We start from the raw sequence: 5,579 nt of genomic DNA on the forward strand, positions 1-5,579 counted from the left end.
CTCCAGGCCCGCGGCCGCGGCTGCTGAAGCGAGCCAAGTAGAGCATCATGAAGGATGAGCCAGAAGAGGCTGAGCTAATTTTGCACGAGGCACTTCGTCTGGCCATTCAGAGTGATAACAAGAAGGCCATGGCTTACACTTATGATTTGATGGCTAACTGAGCATTTACACGGGATCAGCTTGAAAATGCAGAAAAACTTTTTAAAGCAACCTCAAGTTACTTGCTTGGAGGGGGCATGCAACAGGAAGACAATGCAATAATTGAATCTCCCTAAAGTTCGCCAGTATCTATGCTGCTCAGAATCGACAGGAATTTGCTCTTGCTGGCTATGAATTCTGCATCTCAACTCTAGAGGAAAAAAAATGAAAGAGAAAAGGAATTAGTGAAGACATTTTGTCAGTGGAAGAGAGCCAACACCCACCTCCTCCTCGGCATGTGCTTAGATGCTTATGCTCGCTACCTTCTGTTCTCCAAGCATCATCGCAGGCACAAAGGATGTATGGAAAAGCTTTTCATATTTCTGGAGAAATACTAGGAGAAAGACACCCACAGACCACTGTGCTAATGAGTGACCTGGCTACCACCCTGGATGCACAAGGCCACTTTGATGAGGCCTGTGTGTACGTGCAGAGGGCGTCAGATCTGGCAAGACAAGTAGGACATCCTGAGCTGCACATGGTGCTGAGTAACCTGGCTGCAGTTCTGATGCACAGAGAATGATATGCACAAGCAAAAGAGATCTACCAGGAAGCACTGAAGCAAACAGAGCTCAAAAGAGATGAGGTTTCAATACAGCACATCAGGAAAGAATTGGCCAAGCTGTCCAGAAAAAGTAGACCTTTGGCTTAATCAAGCTCTGAATCCTTTTGTTGTAGGAAATTTCCCAGTATCAGTGGCACCCAAATCAATGGCTTAAATGAGCGATTTTCAACCTGTTTGTTGCAAGAATAATGAGCGATTCAACCTGTTTGTTGCAAGAATTTTTAAAACATGCAGTACCCGACTAGTCAGGGGCACTGACCTCTTTTCCCTTAGGTTGTTAAATAAAAAAATTACAACAGCCAACACACACACACACAAAACTCCCTCTCTCTCTCTTTCTTCCTCTCTCTCTCTCTCTCTCTCTCTCTCTATCATTTGGTCAATTTTAACCTTAAAAATGTGCCACAAATCTCACAGAATAACTTATTGAATGACCTGTAGTTAAATTACTTTCAAACACATAGAGAACTCAGAGGGACTAAGATGCCTGGTTAATAGAAATTAAAAGATAGTCTACTTTTTAAAAGAATTATAAGAGCCTTAGCTGGTTTGGCTCAGTGGATAGAGTATCAGCCTGCAGACTGAAGGGTTCTGGGTTCGATTCTGGTCAAGGGCACATGATTGGGTTGCAGGCTTGGTCCCCAGTGTGAGGCATGCAGGAAACAGCCCATCAGTGATTCTCTCTCATCATTGATGTTTCTATCTCTCGCTCTCTCGCCCTCCCCCTCTGAAATCAATAAAAACATATTTTTTTTTAAAAATAATAAACTATAAGAACTATTTTGATATCAGCATATCAATCAATTAAAATTTTTACTTCAGAAAAATAAACTAATAAGACTCCTTCCCTGATGCGAAAGGCTGACAACCTAGTAAGGAAATGAAGTAAACAGCAGCTACACACTCTAGAGTGGAGTGGCAAAAGGTTGGAGAAGTAAGTGGTTGCTGCATGGCAGACATTTGGGCATTTCAGCTTGAGGAGCTTGAATCATTCATGGGTAACCTGACAAGAGTTGTGACAAGATGAGTGGCAGCAGAGTATAAGTTGGCTTGGATTAGGGAGAAATGAAAACAGGACTGAAAGCCAACTGTAACAGCTCACTGGCATGTAATAAGTGGGTTTTTTGGTGCCGTGGAGTTAAGAGGAGATAGATGTAAGAGTTACTACTTTTAAATTTTATTGAAAAATTTTTTTTCTTTTCTAAATGTAAGAAGATGTGACTTCTAGAAGGCATCACCAATGTTATGAAAGGTAGTTCAATAAATTTATTTATTTACTTTAAAAACAAAATAAAATTTTTATTTAAAAAACCCAAGTAGTTCTGATGTTCTTAGAGAATAATTTGTTTCTTTAAATATATTTTCCTTAGTAATTTAAGCATATTTCCCATGACCTCTTACATAAATTATTGATTGCTTCGATCTAGGGAAGGGTTGCTAAGCAAAGGAAATTTTCCCTTTGTAAAAATTAATAAACAAAATCATTTAAAGTGAAGCAGGGAGGCCAGACGGGGGAGCTCTCACACCCTAGGTCATGAAAAGCCCAACGGGGGAATCTGTATGTAACTGCCATCTCAGTTTCTTTTTTCCGTCCATAAAAGAGCTTCCTCTCCCTTGCTTCTCCAGACTTGCATGCTGCCCCCTCCCGTCCCCTGCCCCATCACTGTGTTGCAGATTGCAATACTCTGTTGTTCCTGAATAAAAGCTGGCTTTTTGTTTACAGTCAACACTTTTTATCTGTTCCATTCATCACAATTACCAAGAAAACAAACACACATTTGGGATGTTTGTTTCCTTGAATAGGAAATAGTTTCTGGACTTTTCTACCTCCCTTCTAATTAAGTAGAGAGGGAAGGAAGAACTCTAGGGTTGAGAAGTTAAGCTGGTTGAGAACTTGATGGGAGAGGTAAGCACTGGGCAAGAGAAGGGTAGCTCTTCTTGGAAGATCACATGTCTACATTCAACACAACCTTCTCATTATCTTCCCACCACCCACCATTTTAGGATGCCTTTTTGTTTCTGTTGTTCCTTGTAAGGCAGTTTCTGATACTCATTTTTATAGGGCAGGGACAGGGCCAGCCTCAAAATGTCCTAGTAAAATTCTGTAACAAATTGGTCTAATAAGGCACTAACTCAACAAGAACAAATTGAACTTCTACAGATAATAGGTAAAAGCTGTCTGCATATATTTTTGGAACCCATGTATTTGAACACATGATGTCAAAACTGTTCTGTTTTTAAAACCTACCGTATTTGCCGGTGTGTAAGACGACCCCCTAACATTTCCACTCAAAATACAGAGTTTGTTATATACTCGCCGTATAAGACTACCCCCTCTTCCGCACACCTTCCACACACCAAATAAAAGGTAAAACAATATCAGATTTGATTTTAACATTTTAATTTATATTCAAATGCTTATGACATGCAGGAAAACTGTCACAAGGCTGTATGTAATCAAACATATACATAAAACAGTGCAAGTTTATTACCGGTAAACATACCGGTAATTCACTAAAGAAAACACACTCTATAGACTGGTACCGTAGATGCTTCTCAGGAACACAGGCAAGCAGCCCACAACCTAGAGGGACTGTCAATGATAGAAGTAAGATAACAAATAGGTTGGCTGTATACAAAGCCTGATTTGATTGGTCCCTGCTCCCTGTTTGCCCGCCCTGTCACTATAGCAGTCTGGTCCACCCTTGCATCAGCATCTCCCTGGGACCTCACTAGTGCGCAAGTGCGAGCTCTTCAACATTCTAACAGGCACCATGATAGCGCAAAATCGCGAATCTTCAATGCATATGTAAAGAAATATACGGTAACCCGAATTTACCACACTCGCAAAATCGCACACAGCCAACCATACACCCAGTATGGTATCGCGATTCGCGATTTTGCGCTATCATACTGGGTGTATGGTCGGCTGTGTGCGATTTTGCGAGTGTGGTAAAATCGCATAACAGCAAAATCGCATAACAGCCGAGCATACACCCAGCAGCGCTGCTGATGCCTGAACGGTATGTGGAATGAAGTGGGCGGGCATCGGGAGGCCACTATGGCACGGGGCAAGCACTATGGGCAGTCTATCTGAAGTGTACCTGGCGTATAAGACGACCCCCCACTTGGAGGCATATTTTTCAGGGCCAAAAAATCGTCTTATACGCCGGCAAATACGGTATAAAGGCAGTTTCCTCTGTTAGATGCACACTCCTTGGATTTTTAATCTCTCTGAGGGATGATCAGTGTTTTGCCAAATTAGACCTTGAAGTTAAGGTATTTATCTCTCCAGTGTTCATTCATCTTAGTGGTCCCACTGATTCTCTTTAACCCTAACCCAATCTATGTCCTTATCTCTACCACCACCGACTCAACCTTGGTTTGGGCTCTCATTATCTTTTGTCGATGCTATACAACTCCTTCTCTATATTGAACTCCGTCTTGCCCATTCTTTTTTTTTTAAGACATTTTTATTGATTTCAGAGAGGAAGGGAAAGGGAGATAGAAACATCAATGATGAGAGAATCATCGATCGGCTGCCTCCTGCACACTCCACACTGTACCCTGACTGGGAATCAAACCATCACCTCCTGGTTCATAGGTTGACTCTCAACCACAGAACCATGCTAGCTGGGCTCAACCCATTCTTTATAGACTACCTGCTGAGTTACCTAATTTGAAACCCCCTGTTTAATTCTTCCATTGACTTCAGGATAAATCCAAACTCTTAGCATAGTATACAAGTCCTTCTGTGATATAATCCCACCGGCGTCATCTTGGGTCCTCTAGGTCTTCTTCCCATATTTTCATTTAGCCTCCCAACCCCTACTCTTATCTAACATCCTCCCATCCCCTTAAAGAAGCTCCACGCTCTCAGGCCTCTAGGGCTTTGTGATGTTGCAACTTCTGTTTAGAGAGGCACTGCTCATCTCTTAACTAATTCCTTTCATATTTTAAAATAGGAATTAGGTTAGGAACCTTAACTCAGAAAGGAGAAATTGCCTCTGACTCATAAGATTGGACTAGGTTTCTTTTTTTATTCTTTTCTTTTTGTTTTGTGTTTTCTTTCTTTTTTTTTTTTCATTTATTTTTTTGGACTAAGTTTCTTTGTCATGCACTTCCATACTACCCTGGGCTTCCACTCTGTCATAATACCTATAATCTGTACTATCATTTTCTCCAAATCTACTGAGAGCAATTTGAGGGAGACACTGTGTCTTTTATCTCCTACTACAGTGCTTGCTATTCAAAAAAGGCTTTTGATGCCCCTCTGAAAAAGGAACTTATTGGTCATAATGGAAATTGCATTTCATTTGCAATTTTTCTTGTGACCCCATCCAATCACTCTCCTTTCTAATCTATCATGCACACTGGTCAGGCTAAACTTTTTCAAATTGCCTCTATCAAAGTCTTCCTTCCTAAGAAACCTTTGGCTCCCTATTGTCTATGACAGCAAATCCAGACACCTGGGTCTAGCTTTAAAAAGTTTTATCTGTAAAAGTTAGCTTTCCCCTCATTCTAGGTCCTTCTCTTTATTCTGCCTCCCCCTGTTTGAGACTTCAAACGGCACAACACTGTTCAAAGCTGTAGAGTATTAGGTGTCATTGTCTTTATTCTGCTCACTGACACTGCAGAGAAGTTATTCTCCATCACTGCTCAGCAAAATCACATATGCTCACTGCTTAATCATCACTTGTACTTTTTCATTTCATTTTTCCAGCTTCCTTGCATCATTATAGTGTCACTGGATTTTAAGAGATTGTTTATAACTAAAGATGTTAACCATTTCTCATGCATTGCAAATGATATATAC

The 5,579-nt window shown here is 40.9% G+C and overlaps 1 pseudogene; it reads left to right on the forward strand.

The window, feature by feature from the left end:
- The first annotated feature begins 23 nt into the window (after positions 1-23).
- Positions 24-932, forward strand: LOC102758149 (annotated as a pseudogene).
- The last annotated feature ends 4,647 nt before the right edge of the window (positions 933-5,579 follow it).

This window comes from Myotis davidii, unplaced genomic scaffold, assembly GCF_000327345.1.
Source record: "Myotis davidii unplaced genomic scaffold, ASM32734v1 scaffold914, whole genome shotgun sequence".
Classification (NCBI taxonomy): domain Eukaryota; kingdom Metazoa; phylum Chordata; class Mammalia; order Chiroptera; family Vespertilionidae; genus Myotis; species Myotis davidii.